This window comes from Emydura macquarii, unplaced genomic scaffold (genome assembly GCF_026122565.2).
Source record: "Emydura macquarii macquarii isolate MOO-44397 ecotype Brisbane River unplaced genomic scaffold, CSIRO-AGI_Emac_v2 contig_2246, whole genome shotgun sequence".
Taxonomy (NCBI): Eukaryota; Metazoa; Chordata; order Testudines; family Chelidae; genus Emydura; species Emydura macquarii.
Genome location: NW_027132383.1, coordinates 2,463,906 through 2,488,861, shown reverse-complemented (window position 1 = coordinate 2,488,861; position 24,956 = coordinate 2,463,906). Strand labels below are relative to the sequence as shown.

Below are 24,956 nucleotides of genomic sequence, written 5' to 3'. Positions count from 1 at the left end.
TGAGAGGCAGGGCTGTAAAACGCTTGGTGGAAAGGCAGTGTAGTAAGTAGGAGGAGAACGCCCAGAGGGGGTAGACTCCTGGGGTGATTGCTCACAGGGCAGGCCTTGCCCCCAGCTCTAAGATGTGCTGGATCCCCAGGCCGGGGAGCAGAGTGGGGGGCAGCCCCGGTCTCAGCTAGGTGATCACACTGCAGCAGCAGGGGTGCGAAGCTGAGCGCATGTTCCTATTAGCAAGGCCCCAGAGCTACCTGCCAGGAAGCAGCACAGGTGGGTTTGATGAAGTAGGTTCTGACACATGGATGTGAAGTGACACTGCTCCTTGGCTGGCCCAACCCCTGTGCACGCTGGGCACAGGGGACTGATCTAGAGCCTGCAGCAGGGGAGCCTACCCCAGCTGTGCAGGTTTCAGCAGAAGAGCACCGCACTGGACCCCAACTTGGGCAGGAGACGACCCTGCACAGCCGCCGGGAAGGCAGAAGATGACAGAGCGCAGGAAGGGACCGGAAGCAGGTCTGTAGGACTCTGGATCCCGCTTGGGTGACTCAGTCCTTGGCATTGCCCAACCCAGGCCAGTGGTTTCCTTCTGCCGGGAAGGGGATGCACACGGCATCGCTGCAGCCCTCCCCGGGATGCTGGGCTGGACCAGAGCTGTCTATGTCTTGTATGGCAGCACGCGGCCCCCTGCCCCGTGGTCTGATCACTGGGTGACACCCCCCACTCTCCGCTGCTGTCCCATCGGCTGTCCTCCCACCGCCCTGGCTGCCAACTATGGGGGTCACTCTCCCAAGCATGCCCAGCCACTGGCTTCATGCCCTGGGGAGCAGCAGGGAAGGGGCAGCAGGTCTGAGTCCTGAAGAGCCCAGGGCAGCACTGACAAGGAGCCCGTCATAGCGCTGGGGCCATCCCCCTCCCTGGCCCTCTCACATCGCACAGCCGTGAGGACTAGGATGTCAGAGGCAGAGCACAGGGCCCATGGAGCGAACCCTCTCAGCACTGGTATGGAGGGACAGCTTGGGGACGCAGCCAGCCGGCAGGCAAGGCACCCGAGGCTCTGCTGACCCCAGCTGGAACCCTCCGGGGGATCAGCCCCGCCTGTCTGCTCCCTGTGTGCAGGCTGAGCCAAGTCTGGGCATCGCCCCTGGCACTCTGACCATAACTTGAGAACAGCCGCCCTGGATCAGACCAATGGCCCACCCAGCCAAGGGGCCTGACTCGGACCTGGCTGGTGCTGGTGCCTCAGAGGGAATGAGCAGAACAGGGCTATCAGTGAGTGACCCATCCCGTTGACCCGTCCCAGCTGCTGGCAGCCAGAGGTTGAGGGGCCGCGTCCCTGCCCATTGCGGCTAATAGTCATCGATGGCCCTCGCTTCTAGGCACTGATCTAGTTCTCTAATCTCACGCCCGTCACAAGGTGGGTGTTGCTGCCTGCTGGGTGCCTGACCTCTGGGGTCCAGGTCTGGCTCCAGCACTAGAGCCTGGAGTGGCGTGACTGCTGTACGAGGCAGGGCCCCAGGGTGCAGCCCCAGCAGTAGGGCTGTTTCCTTGTCGTGCTACAAGAGCAAGGCGAAGCAGTCCGGCAGCTGAAGAGGCTGGCCCCTGACTTTATGGCCCCAGCCACCACCTCTCCCACCCCCAGCTCCGGCTTGGGCTGAGACAGAGTTCTGCCACCGCACGGCGAGAGCTGGCAAGTGGGCTCCCCGTGCCAGGAACCCAGGGACGAGGGAGGCCCAGTTCAGCCGAGCGGAGGGGATGGCAGAGCATCTCCTGGCAAAGATCAGCTGGGATCCCCCCACCGCACGCAGGAAGCGCTAAGGCGGTTAATGAGGGGGAAAGTGCTCACTTGCTTCCTCTGCTCGCAGACGAGGGCGGGGAAGGTAGAGGCTGCCTTGGTGCCCTCCCCCAGCCGCAGCCAGGGCTGATTTATAGAGGGTTGTTTTCTTTAGCAAACCCAGCTGTCAGGGCCTTCCTGTCGGTGCGTTTCACCCTGCACCTGGACAGGCGGTGGGCCTTGGGGCCAGGGGGGCTGACCCCCTCTTCCCAACAGGCTCTGCGCCTATGGCAACCGGATCAGCTAGAGCGAGCGTCAAGCATACACGAGCTTTGCAGAAAGCTACGGGCAGCACCCAAAGATTGGGGTCTCCCCCCAGCCCAGTCCCATGCTGAGCTGCAGCCCCGTGTTCGAAAGCAATGGGGCCTGCCGCAGACAGGCCACCTGGCCACGTGCAGGCCTCTTAGCTGTGTTCTCCGCCTGCCTTTCAGGCCAGCACCCTGGCCACGTACCAGCAAGTTAACCCCTCAAGGACACGCGACTGCGCCCAACGATTCGCACTTGTGGCTGGTGCCACCTTCCAGGAATTCTTTTCCTTCTGAGTTACTCCCTGTGCTGCTCGCCCCCGGATGCCATCCCTTCACCGGATCTCCACTCACAGCCCTGTGCTTTGGCTACAGTAGCGGTGGCAAAATAAGGAATGTTGCCATTTAGCCCGGCACCATTAGATTTCAGAGTAAACACTGCCACAGAGATAAAAGGAGACAGGCCACACCTCTGTGCGCAATTGTTTCAGGCTCTCGGCACAGCCAGGCAGACGGAAGCCTTGGGTCACATTTAGAAACGCAAAGGAAGGATTAGAAACTTAATTTGCCCACACTGATGCAAATCTGGAGCATCATGATCAACGAGCATCTGAATCCAAGCCAAGGTTTGCTCCACTGAGTGGGGGAGAGCTGGCTCCCAGCCACATAGTGCAATTCAGCCGCGCCGCCAGGCAAGCCCAGGCCCTCCCTTGGCGTCCTTCACGTCATGTGTCACGGACACTCAAGGCAGCTACAGCGTGCAGATCTCTCCCCACGCCCCAAAGGGAACAGGGTTCCTCAGCGCTAAGGATAGCCCGCATCCTTCCAAATGCCCCCACTCACTACCATTCCCCGTGGTGCAGCCCGGGAGGCAGTGCCACGGCCAAATCGCAGCAAAGCAACCACTGCTCAGCCACAAGACAAGGGGACCTGCCCCCAGCAGGTGCCTTCCCATGGCCCAGCCTCCACCCACATCCCCCAGCACTGCCCCTGCTTCCTAGACGCCAGCAGCTGGTGTGCGCTACAGCCTGTCCCTCCCCCCCCCAGGCTGATTTACAGCACACAGGAGAAAGTTTCCCTGCCCAGATCCAAGATTCCTCACGTTTTGGCTTCTGCTCCCACAAACCCAAATCAACTGTTCATTTTGGCAGGCTCCACTTTTTGCTTTGACAGTGGTTGGACTTTTCCATTCTCAATACCTCGGGAGCTGTTCCCCACGGGGATGCAGGCATGCCCCCTTCCCCGTGGTACTCTGCTTTCCTCGCTAGAGCCCGGGAGGCACCTCTGGGACTCGCTGCAGCCGGGCACACGCAGGTGCATTGTCTCAGTGACGGATGCTCTGGGGCTGGCTATGCAGACACCACCAGCCACCCCGGTCTGGGCGTTCATCAGGCACGCCCCAGCAGGGCCTTGGAGCAACAGGGTGGGCTTGGAGAGGGTCTGCTTCACACACACACACGCGCCACAGCCTGCTTCCATCGCTCCAGCGGGAGGCAGTGGCACGGGATGACCAAAGGGAATTTACAATAGCCCCGGAGGAGCAGACCTCCCTGCGGCTTCCCCTGCACCCCGGCAGCCAGAGCCAGACATTGGCTGCTTTACGCAGGGAGGGGGCACAGCGCTCCGCAGGCCCGGGGGCAGGTTCACCCCTACAGCCCTACTCAGCACTTTGGCCAGCCCAGATCTGAAGCGGCTCCAAGCGGCTCTACTGCTGGGAAACACCCCTTTGGGGAGGGGATCTCTCCACCCGCACCCTATGCAGCGTGGGGCCCCCCACCGGCCAACCAGCACCATGGCCACACTGCTCTTTGCCCACCAGACTGAGGCCCTGCAGTTCGAGGGCCAGAAGGGAGGCCGCAGCTAGGCCGGGGAACACTGCCCGGGAGGGACGTTCAGAGGTACTCTAGCCAGGTGGGAGGGGAGAAACCCACACAAGACAGTTACTTGATTTTAGGGTGGAGACTGGATCCAAGTCAACTAAGCAGCTGCCCCCTACAGACATTGCCAGCCCCAGCCAGCTGCCTGTGCTGTGCCCAGACACACAACCCGCTTGCGGCCTGGATGCCAGAACCCGCTGCTGGCCCTCCCCGCTAGGCCCTGACATATAAAGCAACTGCCTGCATCTAGCTTCTCTGCAGAGCAGGCCTAGCTCGTTAAAGATTATGAGATGTGAAGGCTGAGCACAGCTCCTCTGCCGGCTTCCAGCTGCCCGCCCGCCTCAACGGGCCAGAGAGGTGGGGGAACAGAGGGAAGGGGCCCTGTGCAGGTGGGCGGCAGCCTTTAAGGCAGATGATTGCTGAGCCATCTCTCCCTCCGCTCCTGCCCCTGGCACTCTCAGTTCCAGCAGCACCAGCAGGCAGAGGGCACGTACTAACTCCTGGCCCCTGCACCATCGCTGGGCTCTGCACAGCCTGAGGCGGGGTCCCTCTTTTCTGATCGAGATCAGAGATGCTTCTGCTGTTCCTCTCCCAGAAAGCCAGCAAGACGCTGGCCTTGCTCACGCCCGGCACAATTCCTGTGAGACCCTCCTCCCTCGGCCAGCTGGGGGCAGAGCTAGAACTGGCTGAAAGGAAGCTGTATTAAAACCTTGCCACAAGAGGACAGGTCCGGTGCACGGCCACCCTCAATAGCTTCCATATGCACCTGCCTCGCCTCCTCTCCCCCCCACCCTAGACGGGATTACGCGGCACAGTGAGAGCAGCACGCAACCCAGCCGGGCTGCTCCCAGGGACCTGCCAACAAGAAACAGCTCGAGTCTTCTGTGTCAACATTCCTCCTGCTTAGGAAAACACAGCCCTGCTCCAGCAGAGCCTATTAAAGAGAGATTTCCTGCCGGGTGCGGAGAGAGAGCAGAGGGAGGGACCACAGCTCAGCCAAGATCACAGACACTCCATAGCGACCTGTCAGTTATGTTGGCAGGATTACAGCCCAGCACTGCGCTGGGCGCAAGACCCCTTTCGTGCCTTCAGGTGAGCGCTACATGCAGACAGCACGTCCCACAGGGAGGGCAGCAGATGCTCAGATGGATGAAGCACCAGCCCTCAGTCACAGCATCACCACGACCCAGCCCTGAAAAGTCCCAGTCTTTTTTCTCCTCGTATGGAAGCTGTTCTATAATCCTAATAATTTTCATTGCCCTTCTCAGTACCTTTTCTAATGCTAATATATCTTTTTTAGACGAGTTGCCAAAACTGCACGCCATATACCAAGTGTGCATGTACCATAGATTTATATAATGCTATTATGATATTTTCTGTCTTCTTATCTGTCCATTTCCTAATGGTTCCTAACATTGTCAGCTTTTTTGACTGCCAACGCACATTCAAGCTGATATTTTCAGATGATTCCAAAAATCTCTTTCTTGAGTGGTAACAGCTCATCTAGATTCCATCGTTTTATACGTGTAGTTGGGATGTTTTCCAATGTGCAATACTTTGCATTTATAAACACTGAATTTCATCTGCCTTTTTGCTGCCCAGTCACCCAGTTTTGTGAGATCTCTTTGTAACTCTTCACGGTCTGCTTTGGACTTAATTATCTCGAGCAGTTCTGTATCATCTGCAAATTTTGCCACGTCACTGTTCACCCCTTTTGCCAGATCATTTGTCCAGACCCATGGGGGACACCACTATTTACCTCTCTCCATTCTGAAAACTGACCATTTATTCCTACCCTTTGTTTCCTATCTTTTAACCAGTTACTGATCCATGACAGGACCTTCCCTCTTATCCCATAACCACTTACTTTGCTTAAGAGCCTTTGGTGAGGCACCTTGTCAAAGGCTTTCTGTAAATCAAAGTACACTATATCCACTGGGTCACCTTTGTTCACATGCTTGCTGACCCCCCTCAAAGAATTCTAGTAGATTGGTGAGGCGTGATTTCCTTTTACAAAAGCTCTTTCCTAACATGTGGTGTTCAATTATCTGTCTGATCATTTTGTTCTTTAATATAGTTTCAATCAATCTGCCTAGTACAGGCCAGTAAGGCCAACGCCAGTAATTGCCGGGATCACCTCTTGAGCCTTTTAAAAGAAATAGTTGTTACATTAGCTACACCCCTGCCCCATAACCGCATCATCTGATACAGAGGCTGATTTAAGCAACAGGTTACATACCACAATTAGTAGTTCTGCAATTTCATCTCTGAATTCCTTCAGAACTCTTGGGTGGATATCATCTGGTCCTGGTGACTTATTACTATTTAATTGAACAATTTGTTCCAAAACCTCCATTACTGACACCTCAATCTGGGACAATTCCTCAGATTTGTCACTGAAAAAGAATGGCTCAGGTGTAGGGATCTCCCCCATATCCTCTGCAGTGAAGACCGATGCAAAGAATTAATTTAGCTTCTCTGCAACGGCCTCGTCTTCCTTGAGTGCTCCTTTAGCACCTTGATCGTCCAGTGGCCCCACTTACTATTTGGATGGCTTGCTGCTTTTGAGGCATTTAAAAAATGTTTGCTATTAGTTTGTGTGCCCTTAGCTAGTTGCTGCTCAAATTCTTTCTTGGCCTGTCTGCCATATAACTTTCACACTTGACTTGACAGAGTTTATGTTCCTACTTTCCTTAGTAGAATCTGACTTCCAATTTTTAAAGGATGCCTTTTGCCTCTAACTGCCTTAGTTTAGCCATGATGGCACTTTTTGGTCCTCTTACTGGTTTTTTTTTTTAATTTGGGATATACATTCAGTTTGTGCCTCTCTTGGGGGATTTTTAAATAGTCTCCATGCAGTTTGCAGCCATTTCACTCTTATGTCTGTTCCTTTTCATTTCCATTTAACTAGCTTCCTGATTTTGTTTAGCCCCCCCCTTTCTGAAGTTAAATGCTTCTGTTGTGCTACTACTTGTACTTAAGTAACACCAAAGACTTCAGTGAGGACTAGGACCCCACTGGGATTTTCTTACAGAGGAGGAGACCAGACAAGATGAGCCTGCACCTGAGCTCCAGCTGGCTCGTGTCTACACCAGACCACTTTAAGCCTAGGCTAGGTCTGTTCTAAAAACACAGTCTAGGAGAGAAGAACTGCCAAGGGCCCCACAACTCCACAATTCTAGGCAGTAAAGACAGGGCAATGCTGTTCCTTGTTTTTATTTAGGTCGCATTTAAAGCTAGGGTTTGAAGAGACCAATCACATGACAGCAGCTGGGCACCATGTAACAATGCAAATCAAATCTGACATAGGAGCTGTGTCCATGACTAGAACACTCCAGGTAGGAAATGAAAGAGGCGAAGGTACCTGGAGTAATGTTAAGTTGGCTGAGGACCAGGCCCCCCACTGTGCTTGGTGCTGTACGAACACAGAACAAAAGACAGTTCCAGCTCCAGAGAGCTGACGATACACAGTAGCGCCAACCCTGGCAACTTCAAGGACCTACACCTGTTCAGTTGTTACCTATGGCATTTATAGTTCCCATTGCTCTAGTGTCTGAGCATGTGACAGTCCTTAACCTCCTCTTGGTGCTGGATGGTAGGGCAGGGTTGCGATCCCCATTTACTGATGGGAAACTGAGGCACACAGAGGCCAAGTCCTGAGTTTTGACTGCTTATTCTATTTAAAATACAAGGGACTAGATGACCTTCTGAGGTCCCTTCCAACCCTAATCATCTATGATTCTATGACACCATGAACGTAGAATCATGACCCAAAGCCCATCCCTGCATCACTGATAACCCTCAGGGGATTATGAGCAACAGCACATTCAAAAGCCCACTGCTCGATCACGCTGCTTGGTTTCCCTTTGCTTTCCCCTCGGCTTACACAGTGAAAAATGTGTGCAGTCGTCCCTTCCCCGGCCAGGTTCTTTAATGGCATGGGGTTTGCATTTCAAACGTCGCTCCACTTTCATTGTCTTGCCATAGGGAGAAGCAGGGCGTTTACACGGAGGGCCCATTTCTCTTTGGAACATACACTCAGTTCCCCATTTCTTTTGTGCAAACCTAGCAGGGCCTTGCACATCAATGGCCAGGCTCTTACAGGTTCATGATGGGCCTGAGACCGATCCTGGCTGCAGATAGGACCTGCCTGAGCCTGTCCCCTCCCTACCATGGCAATCTCTGAACCGCTACAGAGAAGAGGAGAAACAGGGGCTGTGACAAGCCAGGCCATCACTCCCTCAGGAGAGCCAGCTGGCCTCCCCCGGATACCGCCAGCTCCTGGCAGGTGCACGTTTGGCAGAGGGCTGTTCTGGGGAGCAAACAAACACCTGAGCCCAACAGGTGCTTCGTTTTCTTCCAGCCCTGTCGACCCTGAATGGCTCGGACCCTACAGAAGCAACGTTCCCTCCAGGCTGAGGCCACGCCCAGGAAAACGCCAGAGAAATACGTAGCTGCTGACTGGGGGTTACAACATCGAGGGGATTAGGATGAACTCCAGCTAGAGCCTAGTGTTCCTTTTCTACTGCGGGGAGCGGTGCTGGGCAGTGGCTCCCAAAGGCACTGGCGGGGTGTCTATCCGTCACCTGCCCTGAGCCGCACGAGAGCATGGGTTAGCCAGCCAGGCTCGTCTCTCCCAGCACCTGGACCAGGCTGGGCAGGCCAAGGCTCACTCTAGACAAGGTGGAGGGGAAACTGGCTGGACAAGAGACATCCAGTGAGGGTGCCAGAGCCGACACACAGCTGCTCTCTGGAAAGAGTTTTCTCAATGAGGGAAGCCATCTGGAGCTGCAATTGGAGGCTCAGGGAGTGGGGGTGGCCAGGGAGCTCAGAGCCACGGACACATGGCCAGGAGATCGCAACTTCAGCAGAGGAACTCCCCCCGTAGCTGCTCCTCACCTCATTGCTGCTGCTTCAAATAACCAGAGGAGCTCAAGGCACAGGCCATTCTGGTGGGAAAGTCAGGAGTGAGCAAAGGGGCATCATAACCCCACACCCTAGGAGAAGGTCTCGCCCTCCTGTCACTCAAGAGGGCCAGAGGAGATTCTTCTCCAGCTGCTCTGTGTTCTCCCCCTAGCCCAATACCACACCTGGAGAGCTTCTGCCTAAAAGGAGAGTGAATAGGCACCGCTAACGTAAATGGACTACACCTATTCAATTCAGCTCTGATATGAGCACGAGCGTAACGAGACGGGTGTTACATGGAACCCCCTGGGCAAGAGGCGATGAGGCAGACTGAGGCTAACAGACACACACAACAGAAGCAGAACTACAGGCTAACAGACTCAGACTCTAAGGTCAGAAGGGACCATTATGATCATCTAGTCTGACCTCCTGCACAACGCAGGCCACAGAACCTCACCCACCCACTCCTGTCATAGACCCTGACCTAGGACTGAGTTAGTGAAGTCCTCACATCATGATTCAAAGACCTCGAGGTCCAGAGAATCCACCAGCAAGTGACCCGTGCCCCATGCTGCAGAGGAAGGCGAAAACCCCACAGGGACTATGTCAATCTGCCCTGGGGGGAAATTCCTTCCTGATCCCAAATACGGCGATCAGCTAAACCTTGAGCATGTGGGCAAGACTCACCAGCCAGACACCCAGAAAGAATTCTCTGTAGTAACTCAGAACCCCCCGCCCCATCTAACACCCCATCACAGGCCATTGGGCATTTTTACAGCTAGTAATCTAAGATCAGTCAGTTGCCAAACTAGGCTGTCCCATCAGACCATCCCCTCCATAAACTTATCAAGCTCAGTCTTGAAGCCAGCTAGGTTTCTTGCCCCCACTGCTCCCCTTGGGAGGCTGTTCCAGAACTTCACTACCCTGATGGTTACAAACGTTCATCTAATTTCAAGTCTAAACTTCCTGCTGGCCAGTTTATATCCATCAGTTCTTGTGTCCACACTGGCGCTGGACGTAAATAACTCCTCTCCCTCCCTGGGATTTATCTCTCTGCTGTATTTATATAGGGCAACCGTATCTGCGCTCCCAGAGCTATCAGAAGGGCGTGGGAAGCAGACAAGACTACAGCAGGAGACTGGCAAAGATGGAAGGCAGCGAAGGCCCCCGGCTCCCCATGGGAGAGAGGCATAGGCGAGATGAGCACAGCGAAGGGGGGTCTAGTGAGATCCTCAGGGCCCAGCCAGGCCCCAACAGCGGCTGGCACTAGTTGTTCCCATCAGGCTCCTGTAGCCCTCTTCTCCCCGTGGCACGGCAGCTCCTACAAGGCACTTTGCGAGCATAGCCCCACACCTGCCCAGAGCCTTAGGCTTGGTCTACACTTACCTCGGCGATGCAGCGGCAGTCGACGGGAGTTACGCAAAGTACTTGTGTAACTCCCATCGACTTCTGGGCTTCTCTTCTGTGCCGCCTTCACTGCACTGCGCTGGCGGGAACCGCGTTCCCATCGACGCAGTGCTACACCACTCGAGGAGGTGGTTTTAGTACGTCGACTCCTGGATAGACTGAGCGGGTCTGCACTGACCACTCGGTCGATCCAGACAAGTCGATCTGACGGCGGCGACTTTGCCGCCATCCGTGTAGGCATAGTCTTATTCGCCTTGCTTCACGCATAGGGGAAATGACTCATGGGGTGGAAGTGACTTGCCCAGGCCACAAGGCGAGTCAGCCAGAGCAGGGATTAAACTCAGTTGCTGGCTCCTGGCTCTGCCATTTACCAAAGGAAAGCAAGGTTTTAGTGATCCCTGTGTCCCTTGTGTGCGGCCTCCCCCTCCTGCCATCCGGCTCTCGCTCCGGAAGGAGGCCCGGCTTTCATCTGTAGCCATCCAAGGGGAAGGAGGCTCTTCTCTTTAAAGCAGATGGACTCGCTTTCCTATGAAATCCAGTGCCTGTTTGTCACCCACATCCACTGCGCCGAGTAATGCGTAATGGAAAAAACTGCTGTGGTAGGAAAACCTGACTCGAAGAGGAAAGAGACAAGACGGATTTGTGCGGGGGCAGCTGGATAGGAAGGGGGTTCAGGGGAGAAACCCCTTGTCCCACCCCTCACTAACCCCAGACAGGGAGGGATGAGAAGCTGCATGAGACAGGAACTCAACTCTTCCAGCCTAGGTGAAAGGGCGAAGCAGTAGCGGCGGGGGCGTTTGGGAGCCTTGGACATGAATGGTTTTCAAGATGCAGCTGGAATCAGGAGAGCCACTTTCCCAAACAAAGAGGACTTGCTCTAGAGTTCATGAAACATGAGAAAGAGCCCCCCTCTGCCAGAGAGCAGACTGTTAGCCAGCCTTCCAGCTGGGGGTGGGACACAGGGGGATGTGGGGACACTCAAGGAGCAGGGGCTGTGGCCAACCTTTCAGGCAGCTGTCAGTTCAGTAGCCAGCAGAAGCCATTCACGGCACTTGGCTGGAGAGTAAAGCAAAGCGTGGCTCCCGGACGCACAGACATGCGCTCGGTAGAGGCTCTGCGCGCTCTAGAGTTACAGCTGAGCCCCGGAGGCGAGCGCAGGCACACAGGCCGCACGGCTTCCGATCGTGCCTCAGATACTGCAGCTACTGCGGGGGCTGGAACGCAGAGCGCATGGGGCTCTAGCAGGCATACGTCCAGCAGGAGAAGCCAATTCAGCAGCAGGGACCCCGCTCAGCCCACAGTCTGTGTAGAAATACCGGGCTCCGCTGCAGGCAGTTGTGCTCCGAGACCAGACGTAGGGCCTGTCAACACGGTCGCTTCCCGTGTGGTGAGCCAGGGTGTGAATGTGCAGTGCGCCAGCTTGCCGTGCCGTGCCGTGCGTACACTGCTCTAGTGCCGCGAGAGTCCCGGAGCGTGGCCTGCCATTCTGCGCTTTGAAGGAGTCACACACCGAACTGCACTCCTGGACTTTCCCTGCGCCGGAGCCGCATCCACGTTACTGCCTGGCAAGCTGGCGTGCTGCAGAGTCACACCCTGACTTGCTGCATAGCAACTTGCCACGTAGACAAACCCTCACACCAGCTCCTGCCCCCTTGTCGTGGGAAGGCTCCTTACAGTGCCTTTCTGAGCAGGGGAGGGAACAATCCTGCATGACTGGGAACCCACCAGGACCCCCTGGACACTGCTCATGGGATTCCTCCTGCTCCCCACAGCTGTACAGAGATCAGAGTCTGCTCACAGACGTGGGGCCCACACCGCACAGAGCTGTGCAGGTGCTAACACCCCCAAAGCCCCTGGCTGCTGCTCAGGAGACACTTCCCTGAGCCGTGTGCTCCTGCTAACACAAAACCCCTTCCCTGTGCCTGCCTTACATAAATGAACTCCCGGACCTAGAGGTGGGAATCCTTCAGAGCCCCTAGCCCCACTCGATCACAGGCCAAGGGATTGGGTTCCTCTCCTGCTAAACCTCCCCTTCCAGTCCACTTCCAGAAGAGGGGCCTGCCTGCACAGAGCCGCTCCTCCGGGGCTGCAGAGAGCCCAGAGCCTTTCGCCTAGCAGAGTCCGGGGCTGCTGAATTCCCTCCACGAAACTAACACGGCCAAGGAACCGCTTTCCTTTCTGGGGAAATAAATCTTTTCCAATCCATCTTCGTTACAGCTCGGTTAAGTGGCCAAGCTCCGTAACCTTATCCCCGCTTCCCAGAAAAATAAAATACTTCATGCTGGGATTAAATTAAAACCGATGTAGCAGCAGCACGAAGGAAAGGCGCAGGACAGAATGACGTGGGGTTTAAAAACAGCACCGAGCAGTACTGGTGCCAAGGCATTCCGGAGTGTGGTGAGGAGCGAACGAGCACGCTCGCCTGTGCCAGCCACCGCCACCACGCCGGGGGTGCGTGTGTGTGTATACAACAGGCGTCAGATCTTTGTCCCAAGGGCATAGCCTGTTTCAGTAATTACTGCGGCACGTTCTCATTCACCCTTCAGGCTTCCTTTCCTGCCTCCAACCTTCTCTGGTTCTCACACCAGACACAGGGCGAGTGGGGAGAACACTGGTCTCTGGGGCAGCTCTGTTAGCACCGCTAGTGATGAACGAGAACTTGCAGAGATCCGGGTCGATCAAAGGTGCAAGGTACCTTCATGCCCCTCCTAGCCAATCGGCTGCTCACTTTCACCCTTTGGTCTCTCTCAGCCAGCCCTGCTGCCCACCTTTCTCCCTGTGCCTGGTAGCTCAGCCCAGTTCAACGCTCCCCCTGCTGTCTATTCCCTTCTCTCAGATCATTAGCAATGCTAATTAAGATCAGACCTAACCACATGCTGCCCAACCCAACAGGACAAGTTACCCTTTGGCCAATTTCCAAGCCACTTGACAGCTGCAGCAAAGTTACAGCCAGGGCGAGGGTAATCTACCTTCTGGGAGAAGCTGCGCTCTCCCCCTGGAACGAGCAGAGCTGCTCAAGTCTGTGGGCTGGAGACAGAACATTACTTCATTACCAGTGTCTAGAGGCCTCGACTGAGATCAGGACCCGATTGTGACAGATGCTGCACGCACACTGAGCGCCCCGGTGCCGCACAGCAGAGTCCAAAGAGACAAGATAGTCAGGCGGGAGAAAGCAAATAATAGCCCCATGCCACTGAGGAACAGAGGGACTAAGGGCGTGTCTTTCACTGCAACAATTGGCATGAGTTAGGGCTTGTGTACACTTAAAAAGCTACAGCAGCACGGCCACGCTTCAGTAGACACTACTGACACTGAGAGAGGGGTTCTCCCCTCGGCACAGGTAATCCACCACCCTGAGAGCGGAGGCGGCTGCTGGGTTGATGGAAGAACCTCGCACTGTCCACACGGGGACTAAGGTAGGTACGCTGTGCAGGGGGGTGGATTTTTCCCACCCTGCACTGACCTGGTTAAACCGCCCTAGTCTGATAGCATAGACCAGGTCTTACTGCACTCAGGCAAGCCTGGCTCAGGTGGCTACACTTCAACACAACGCTTGAGCTACCCAGAGTGATCGGATTAGCAGACCGATGAGGTTAGCTGACGAAGAATTCCTGCAACTCCAGCTGTTGCATCCCGACTGCATTAGAGCCTCAACCCAGCCACCCACGCCCACTCCTGGCCGGCTAGCTCCAGCCTAAAGCACCACGAAACGTGAGCTGGAAACGTGTGTGAGGATGGCAGTCGGGCCTGTGAAGGACACAGCAGAAGGGACTTGCAAAAGCTGACACGGAGGGCTGTGCCAGAGCTGGGACTGGACCCCACACTCTTACAGGAGTCTTACCTCCTGGGTAATGGGAGAATCCTCAGTTTGGTCCTTCTTTTCACACCAGGGAGTGGACTTTGCTCACCAGCTGGCACTATAGCCAGGACGACGTTCCTTTTTGAACATCAGTACACACATTTTCCCTTTGCTCCTACTACCTCCCCGGACTTCCTGGGTGAAATCCCGGCTCCACTGAAATCAACAGGGCCAGGCTTTCACTCTGTCGCTTCTCAGGTAACCGCCAGTGTTTCTGTCGTTCCCTGTTCCCCTAGGATACAGATCACCAGGAGTGCTGGGGCCCACGCGCACCAGCCCCTTTCCGGATTCCTCTCACTGCCACAGAATCAGTAGCTATTTTATAAATGTTTATCTACTGCTCAGTAGTTCAAGCTTTTTATTCTTCCTGTTTAAAAGGTTCTTTACTAGGAGTTCAGTATGTCAGCTGGGTCCAAATAGTTCATGTCACACTCTCACTCACCCCTGGAACCGGTAGCTCTCTGAGCCCCCCCATCCAGTCAACATTTGCATGTGCCCTTCTTCTCCTTAAGCAAAAAGCAGCATGAGTTAGTGCAGTCTGACTTATTCCCCTCTTTTCCCAGCAGCCAGGACTGGCTGGAGTTGGTGAGGAAGATGAGGTGCTATCATAGCTCCTGGCCTCACACCCGGGCTTTTGGAAGCACCCAGCTGACACGTGTCCAAAGACGGGCACAACTCGGGAATTCCCACTCAGAAGCTCGGCAGGCTCCCCAGGGAGCTGAGAAAACCAGCTTCAGGTCTGGCCCTGAAATGCCATTTCGCTGGGAGCCTGCGTTAGCACAGGGCCAACGTTTCTGAGCAACCAGCCTAGGAGCCGAGAGCCACCACGACAGTCACTGGGGGCTGTGAATCCAAATGGTGGGTCAGATCACAGTGTGTAGGTTCTTTCCCTGCATCACAAGGTCTCCTCCCTCCCCGCCAGAGTGAGGGCTGCTGCGCACCGTAGTCCGAGATCAGCTGTCAGGGCTGAAAACATCCGAGTACAGATTTCCCAGCAGAGTTCCCCCAGTTTCCCCAATAGCTGCCACCACGACTGATCAGTTCAATGGCCTGCTGATGTCTCGTCTGAGTTGCAAAGCTCAGAGCAGACATCACGGGGGCTAGTTTATTAGCCTTGCACCTGGCTTTACTGATCCACTTCAGGTCCTGGATTTGACCAAAGCAGCCTCCTGCCTTCCCCTGCTCTTCCTCTCACACGTGAAACGGAACCAAGGCTAATGAGGTGGGATGCTGGAACGCTGGCCAGCAATTCATGGCGAGACGCTCTCCCTTCTCCCTGCTTCTCCCCCCGCCCCGCCCTCCGAGAGGGTTCATCCTGAACACATTACTTTCTTTGGACAGGAGAGTTCAGTGCTGGCACGCAGCTCTCCAGATCTGCTAATCCAGCCCCCTGCCCCCATAACCATCTGATTCTGGGGAAAAGGGCTTCAGGCCTACAGCAGGGTGCCAGCTTGAATGTGAGTCTATGTAGCATGCTGGAGAGGCCATGCAGAGGCCAGCAGTGGGTGTCCGGAGGTTAGGGCAGGCTGGGAGTAGAGATCAATTATTCCTTTAGAAGAGGAATTCACTGGATGGGCTACAGCCTGGATTCCTGGCTTCCCAGGCGAGCACTCTGCCAAGTGGGTACAAGAGACTTTGCAGGGGGAGCAGTGTCTGCCACAGGGGCTATGAGAGATGCTTGAGCTGTCTGGGGGTCGAGGGAATGGTCAGGCTGTTCTCATCTCCTCTGTGCCAGGCCTAGGGACATGTTGCGTCCTGCTCTGACGAGTCCTTTGGGTACACAGCACACAGGGTGCACTGCAAACTAAACCCCAGGGAACCGTACATACAGGGAATAGGGAACTACATAAATACACCTTGGCCTCACTGGGTTGCAAAAACAGAATCCAGCTCCCACGTGAGGTGCCGTGGGAGCGCTACCCACATTTCTACAATGGAGGTGCTGTCTAAAGAGCCGAGCACGCCTGCTGCCTGGACTCAGACAGGCTGCTCCATCTCCATTCTGGGACCGGCAGGCTCCTGGAGGTTCTGCAATCTGCAACACTTTATACAGCACAGGTGCAGCCTTTGGACTTCTGGAAAACAAGACCCCTGGCTGGATAAAGCCTGAGCAACCTGTGTGACAGACAAAGTGCAGACACTGGAGGATGTAGTGGGGTTAGTTTCTTCAATATAACCCCCGAGTCTTCTCCTTTCAGAAGACAGTATGCCGGTCAGTTTCCAGCCATGAGAAAGAGATCGCAGCAGGTTTGTTTGGGATGAGGTAGGTTTGCTTCAGAAGTGACAAGCTGTAAACTGAGACGGAGCAGAGCATGTAGACCTAGCACACAGAGGGGGAAATAAATGGAAAAAAAAGTTTCCACTCCTCAGCTGAAAGTTGTTGTGGGTTTCTCTCTCTCTCTTTTGGGTCAGAGACCTGATTGTTTAAATGTATTTCGCTGATGTAATTCCTTCCAGAGTAAGAAAGTCTTTCCTGTCCCGATTGAGCTGCTGTGCGAACACTTTAAATATCAAGTCTGGGGCAGCCAGAAAATAAGAGTAATTTAGTTCCTCTTTTTTATGATTGTATCAGCCCCAGTTAATTGGTTTCTTCTCCCCACACCATACACCAGCCTAGTCTGGGCCTCGTGCTCCGCTCAGGGTAGTTCTCCACAAAGCAAGCCCCAAACAGAAGAGTTACCGCACTTGTTCCCAATGCCAAAAGGCTGCACAGTTTCCATCTGGAAATGCCAGCCCGGCCTGGCCAGAACCAAGGCGGGATGGGGTGCCGTAGGAGGTATTTTTGCAGAACTGACCTATCCCAGGGCGGCGGTGTGCGGAACAAGTCCGCCTCCACGCTATCAAATCTCTGCAGCTCCAACAGCCTGACTGCCCCCACCTCTGAAACACACGCATTGCGCAAAGAGAAACTTTCCACTCTGGCTGCAGAAGCTGGAGGCGTGAGCCTTCCCCATCCACTTCCAGCTGCTGAGACTTCCTCCCTCAGGCGAGCCCCAGCCACTCTACAGTACTCCCAACGGGCCCAGAATCCAGCCCGAGTCCCTGACCACAGTGAAACAGCCGGGGCCAGATCCTCCAAACCCTTAATAGGGAGCAAATAGAGAAAATCTCCAGAAAAGGGACTGGGCTCAGACCTCTCCCACCCCATCCAGTGAGGACAAGCCAGCGTGTGCATTAGGCTGGGAAGAGTAGCAGCTGGACCGGGGGTGGGAGGGGAGGGTTCCTTTGCACAAGCCCGTGCTTTTCTTCCTCTCTAAGAACAGCACCTCAAGCCATGACCATGGGGAGAAGAGGTGGCTGAAAGTTCAGCAGCACGCAGAGAGGTTCACCGCATGGCTGAGTCTGCTTTTGGGACTGACTATCTGCAGCAAGACAGTAGGGTGTATCCCACTAGGCAGATCACCTCTTTCAAAGGCAAAGTGGGAACAAGCAACCTACAGAGAGAAACCACCCACCCAGCACCCCTAGCTCCCCAGAAGGGGGACAGGAGCATACCTAGGATATAGCCATGCCATGTACCTTCCGTTCCATTGCCATGGATGCACATGGCACTTTGCTTGGGCCTCAACTGCTAATAACCAAAGACGAACAGGAAATGATGACCTGCTGCCATGCTGAATCAGACCATGTGATGGGCTGTGCACCCCACCCAGCCCTGAAGGGGTTAATTTGGGCATGAGAGGCCAGCTAACATACCCGGCAGCACCCCTGAGAGAGCAAGACAGGCTAAACTGATAATGAAGCTCAGCTGGGGAGGGGCGGGACAGCGATTAGAAAGCCAGGACATTTGTAGAAGAAAAGGGCTGCAGGGGGAGCATTTGTTTTCATTCTCTGGGGGACAGAAGGGGTAGGAAGCAGTCTGGCGAGGCAGCGAGGAGCCTGAGGGAGCAGACTTTGTCTGCCAGCTGCAGGGCCCCTAAGCTGGAAGCTGGAGTAGAGGGAGGGCTGGGGTTCCCCTCCCAGACACCAAAGAAGGTGGGGTGAAACCCCCTGAGGTAAGGGATGAGAGGACCACAGAGTCCAGAGACAGATGGAAGTCCTGCTTAAGATCATTGGACTACAGCTGAGCTGGGCTGCCCAGAAGGGGTGGACTACAGCGTGATCTGGCCAGAAGGTCAAGCGGCAGAAGGAGAGACCACCGCAACAACAGAATGACCATCGGCCGGGGGCACCATATGGGGAAACAGCCACTATGCCACACCTGGCCTCGAGGAGGCGCTCCCGCGGTGAGTGAACCCTTTACAGACCAGAAGTCCCTCTAGCCTGGTAGCCTGACAACAGCCAAGACCAGATGCTTCTCAGGAAGGCAGAATTCCCTGCAACGCAGACAATTATGAAACAAGCCATAGGGAGAAACTTCCCTCCATCACGTCAGCTGGTTGCTGGCTTATACCCTGAGGTAGGAGTGATTAAAGCCCTTATACTTTTGCTGTCACTAGTGAAACTCTGGAGGCTCTTGTGATCCATGAGAATGCTTAGCATTTTTATTTTTGCAACGCATTTGGCACCAATAATATCATGTGGCAATGAATTCCACAGGCTAATTGTGCGTTAAATAAAATCTTTACATTATGTGGGAGAAGAAGGGCCATACAGTGGTTTTAAACCTGTGCTTTTTCCAGCTCATTGATTATCCCTTTACTCCTGTCGCAGAGATGATAGCAGGACTGCCCAATTTACCTTATCCATACTCTGCTATTTTACAGACACCGATATCATGCCCCCTTAGATTCCATTTCCTCTCTAAACTAAACAATCTCAGTCTTTTAGATCCCTCTGCATACACAAGGTCTCTTCAGACCTTGGCCGGTTCTGGAATACTCCCTCACATTTCTGCTGCAGCTTTTCAAGAGGGGGTGAGCCGAAGTGAACACATTATTCCACACAAGGACACCCCACTGATTTATAGGTTGTTTTCTGAATTATTCCCATCCCCTTTCTTATACACACTGACTTGGCTGCCTCCTGCGCACCAAGCACAGGTTGTCACTGCATTGCCCTCACTGACACTGTCCTTCGGAGTGCTTTCAGTTATCAGAGAACCCTCTGGTGTGGCGGAAGAGTTCACGTTATTCCTTATAATGTGCGTTCCTGATGAATATGCCGCCCTGCTGCCCATTCACCTACCTTTGCAGGATCTCACACGCTGCTCTAGCCCTGGCACAAAAAGAACAAGGTTCTCTAATGCAGCAGATCTCAACCTTCCCAGACAACTGAACCTCTGTCAGGAGTCTGATTTGTCTTGCGTACCCCAAGTTTCACCTCACTTTAAAACGACTTGCTTACAAAATCAGACATAAAAATACAGAAGTGTCACAGCACACGATTACTGACAGATTGCTTACTTTACCATATCATAAAATAAATCAACTGAATATAAATACTGTACTTTATATTTCAGCGTACAGTACACAGAGCTGTATAAACGACCCATTGTCCGTATGAAATTCTAGTTTGTACTGATTCAGCTAATGCTTCTTACGTTGCCTGTAGTAAAACCAGGCAAATATCTAGCGGAACTGATGTAGCCCCTGGAAGAACTCTGTGTACCCCTGGTGGAGAACCACTGCTCTAATGTGTTCATGGTGAGAGCGGAAAGGAACGGGCACGTTTTGGAGGAGAAAGTGGCAAAATCATGATGTATTTTCCTCAACCGCATCAATGGGCAGGGGGCAGGAGAGAAGTGACCCCACCCAGAGGTGTGTGGGCGGGGCTGTGAGCGAACTGGCCCCTGGCCTGGCACAAGCACAGCACAGGACTCCTGCAGGCTCCTGGAGGGGAGGACGGAGCCAGCTGCCCACCAGCACTGGGCCGAGGCTGACGTCTCAGGAGAACACGGCTGCTCTACGTGGTCTAAGATGCAGAGACAGTAACTGCAGCAGGTGAGCGAACAGGGAGCCTAGAGTCACACATGGGATAGGAGGGACAGACGGGCTTGCCTATTACACCACGGTGGCAAACTGCAACAGCCCTCGCCACAGGTGTACCTGCAGGATCCCACCCACCGCAGTCCCACTCCCAGCCAGGGAGACATGGCTTTAGACCGCTATCCCATCCCTGCCGAACGAGACCTTCACAGCAAAGAGAAGACAGCCTGAACGCCCTGCCAACCAGCTGCAGGGCTCAGCACAGAGGCAGCCATGCCCAGATGCCCCAGTTCTGGGGGAGGGGAGGGCAGTCCATTCAACACCTCTCCCCGGGGTCAAGTAGTCCTAGTGCAGATAAGCAGACCCTGGCCGTACAGCTCTGCTAATTACGGCCTCTGTGCGGCCTTGCCTCGCCTCACACCCCTCTGTGGCCATTGCGTGTGGCTGAGCGCCTGCAGCGCTCCAAGGAGAGACACTTGCAGGGGAGATTTGCTAAGTGTTTAATACAGTTTGTAAGTGGGAAGCTCAAAGCATCTGCTCCGGCTAGCAGGTCAGGAAGCACGCACACACATGCACCCGGAGTGATGAGTTTAAGAAGCTGTCTGCCAGCAGCACATTCTGAAGGATTTTTTTCCTCTCTTGGCTAATCAGCTACTGAAAGAAGAGCTCCCTCAGCCCAGCCAGCCACAGCACCTCCCCACCCCCCCAGGTCAGCTGCGCTGCGGAGGAGGGAAGTGGGCTTGGAACGGCCGGCGGCTCACTGAGGAGCACTCAACGCGCCTTCATTCATTATCCACTGACATATGGAATAGTCATTGTGGGAGGAAACAGAACCAAACAAAAGCCCCAAACTGCTTCCTCCCAACGAGGCCCTGACAGCCTCTACAGCTTGCAGCCATTCATCTTGGAATGGCTAAGAGGAAGAGACATTTGGACGGGACGACAAGTGTTGAAGAGGCTGGGGGTCTGGGGGTGGGGAATGGCCTCCCCAAAGGGAGCTGCCTTAATCACCAACCTGCTAAGGGAAACATTTACACATCCTGTGCTTTAATATTCTTCAACGGGCAGGGTTTGAGCACTGACAGCCAAGAAAGGGCGCAAAGCGAGAGGGCCCAGCGTGCGACGCTGAGCTCCCGCATCCAAGAGCGCCCGGCCAGGCCAGGCCAGGAAACCAATTTATTTTGTTGTGTCTCTTCTCAGAACACACAGTAGAGTCGGATTTGGGCGCCGGGCCAGGCCGAACACCGACGACTGCCAAGTGAGCGGGAGCACAGGGAGAGGAAATTTAGTCTGCACTGAGCACGGGGGCACGGTGCGTCTGAGCTATTATTCTTTATTAAAGAGCTCCGAAACCCACGCACACCAAGAGGTGAGACAGCACCAGCCACACAGAGCCAGCCGCCAGCCGCACGACAGCCTGAGTCACGCTGCCAGGCCCAAGCTCCCAGACACGGCACCACCCTCAGTGCCCCACCTCCCAGCCACTCAAGTGTCACCTCACCACCCGAGAGAGAAGCAGAGGCAGCAGGGTCCGTTACAGGTGACAAGGGACCAGGTTTGGTATAGTCACAAAAAACACCTCAGCGGGTCACTGGCTGGGCACAAAAACCCTACGGAAACAGGCAACGGAGCGACTACCGAAGCAGCCAGCCCAGCATGAGCCAAGGGTAGCCCTGGGAGTACTGCAGCCACATGCCTGCTCACCAGGGAGATGCAGCCTGGGAGATATTATTACCCAGCCCGCCATGCAGGCAGGTCGCCAACACCGGGGACCGGACATTTCTATGGAGAGCACGAACACCCAGAGCTCTTGTTAATTAGGATAACGTTTGGGAGGGATATTAAACCTCGTGCTTCCGGGTTTAAGACATCGCGTGAGAGGTTAGGAGGACACCTGATGGCGGTGGCAGATCACCCTGCTGAATGACAAGTTTCTCACACCTTCCTCTGAAGCAGCTGGTGCCAGCTACTGTCAGTGACAGGAGACTGGGTTAGACAGACCTGGGGTCTGACCCAGGCTGGCCACTGCTATGTTCTGATGGAGGGGGAGGACTGGCTCTCAGACCTGGCATCTCCACAGGCTGCCCCATCCTACGGAAGATGAAGGTGGTTGCAACCTGTTCCTTTCTCTTGGCAAAGCCTGGATGTCCCTGGTTTGACAGGGGACCAGCAGCTCCGAGTGCTGAAATCCGCTGCCAGCAGTAGCCCTCCTGAGCTGGCTCAACTCTGGCATCCTTGGACAGCCTGCAAAGATCCGGGGACTAGAACCCAGGTCTGCAGAACCTGGGACATCTGACGTTCTCACGGTGTATGGGAGACCAAGCGGAGGAACAAGCAGGGAGCATTCTCTCTTATAGCAAAGGGGTGGATGGGCCCCGGTGCCCTCAGCCACCGACTGGTAGCTATAGGCAAGTGAAGGGCCTGGCTTCCAGCAGAGGCGAATACAAAGCATACAGTGTGTGCATCCCAGCCACAGGAAGCAGAAGCATCAGGGTTCTTATGGAAGAGAGATAAATACAATCACAGAAATGGAGCTGGGGGAGGGAAGTCGGGAACAAAACCACTGAAAGTTGTTCTGATGTCAACAGGTTCTGAATCAGTGCTTCCCCCACTGGGACCCTGAAATAGGACCAGCTGGGGAGAGAGAGACCTTGAATTCCTGCATGAAAGGGTTTTTTCCCTGGGATATGCTGGAGACATTACACAAGTGTACGTTTTCTATACTCGTATATTTCACTTCTCTCTAAATCTCTATTCCAGATTGGGGGCAGGGACTCCTGCAGCTCCAGTTCTAGCCCAGGTGGGCCTCGAGCCCTCTAATATCTAACCTCCAGGGCCTTCGCTGGACCGGACAGGCAGGCAGGCTCCCAACCCCCCTCCTTTTGGGACAGACACCTCTCAAAGGAGACTGAAAACGAAGGGCCTGACCTCTTGCCATTGTTGAAAGAGCTGGGGTGTCAGCATCCTAGCCAGCCCCACTCCGGTAATTCCATCCAGCTCCTCGAATAGCAGCCTGTAGCTACTCCATACACCCTAGCTGTGCAGGCCCTGGGCGTCAACAGCACTGCCAGTTCTCCTCTAGCCGGGTCCTGGGCATGAACTGGCTTTGCTGCAGTCAGCCCATTCCACAGCCTCAAAACGAACCACCTCAGAAATGAGATGAGACCTGCTGATCAATCCGCAGAAACTACTCCTTCCCCAGCCTATTCATCAGGTACCAGAGAGGTGAAGTGCTGCAGTGCCTATGGCCTTAGCATCCAAGGCTGGGTCCTTGACTCTTCCCTGCCCACATTTCTAACCTCTACAGGCCTTTGTCTCACCTCTGTCCTGCACTGGATCAAAGGCTTTATTGGATTCCAGCATACTCCATTTACTCCACTCCCTTTGTTCACTGATTTAGCGATTAAAAATAGCATCACATTTGTCCAGCAAGACCAACCTTTCACAAATCCCTTTAAAAAGCTGCTTATTGCTGAACGTTCCATTATCCTCTAGATGGCTAAAAGAACGGCCACATGGGGTCAGACCTATGATCCACCCTCACCCTGTCTGCAAATAGTGGCTGGTGCCATGTACTTCAAAGGGAATGAACAGAACTGGGCAATCATCAAATGATCAATCCCTGGTCGTCCAGTCCCAGCTTCTGGTAGTAAGAGATTTAGGGACACCCAGAGCATAGGGTGGCATCCCTGACCATCTTGGCTAATAGCCATTGATGGACCTATCCTCCAGGAATTTATCTAATTCATGGTTGAACCCCGCTCCTTCACAGCACCCCCTGCCAACGAGTTCCACATGTTGACCGTGCATTGTGTGAAGAAGTACTGCCTTTTGTTTGTTTTAAATCTGCTGCCTATTCATTTCATTGGGTGACCCCTGGTTCTTGGTTATGTGAAGGAGTAAATAACCCTTCCTTATGTACTTTCTCCACACCAGCCATGATTTTATAGACCTCTATCATATTACCTCTTAGTCATCTCTTTTCCAAGATGAACAGTCCCAGACTTTTTAATCTCTCTTCATTTGGAAGCTGCTCCATACCCCTCATCATTTTTGTTGCCCTTCTCTGTAGCTTTTCCGCTTCTAATACCCTTAATGAGATGGGCTGACCAGAACTGCACGCAATATTCAGGGTGTGGGAGTATCATGCATTTATATGAACCATGGTTCTCAATCTTTATTCCATTATTTTACCGGGGACTGAAGTCTGATTTACAGTAACTGCCAGGCTCTCTGCTCCTTCCTTTCTAACGTTCCTGTTGCACACTGGCTTTACAGCGCAATTCTCAGTGGCACTTGACATTCATTAGACTGTAGCCTTCGCACTTTATAAGGCTTGCTCTCCAAACAGCAGTTCCTTCACATTCCACTCATTGCTTTTATCACAGGTTAAATGCACAAGGTTTTTAGTAATTTCACTGGCCTAACTCCCTCAGCTGAGTACAAGTGAAGAGCTGTTCGGGTAACTATTTCAGACACCCAATGGTAGTGTGATGAAATGATATCAACTCCCCCTTTCCTTCCCCGCAAAGCTCACGGAGCAGCCAGCATGGGGGGAATTCTCCCCTATATCCCAAAGGCGAGCCAAAGAAGTTTCTCTGTTTATCTTGTCCCATCATACTGCCTGTTTTGACTCAGCACTTGGCTTAATCTCAGCTCCCTTCAGCTGGATGCCCCAAAGAGCAGCAGTCCCCTCTACCCACCTCCATTCAGACCTGCCATCCATTTGCTGAGTATCACGAGGATGACAAACTCCGTCTTCAACACTGCCTCTCCAGGCACCAGGTGCGACCTACCTTTCCTCCGTGTCTATTTCAATTCCCTTCCCTACAGCATCCCCAAGCACCAGCTTTCCACATTCCAACACGCAAAATCCCCCTTCCCGCCCTCCGACGCAGTATGGAAGGTGACATCAGCCCTGTTCTCTAACACCTCTCCTAGCTCCCATTCAGTTTGGGATGCTGTTGA

General features: G+C 54.1%; 1 protein-coding gene across 2 annotated transcripts in view; it reads right to left on the bottom strand.

The window, feature by feature from the left end:
• Positions 1-24,956, bottom strand: part of BOP1 (BOP1 ribosomal biogenesis factor) — a 95,010-nt gene that overhangs the window by 50,882 nt on the left and 19,172 nt on the right. The gene's annotated exons all lie outside the window — the stretch shown is intronic.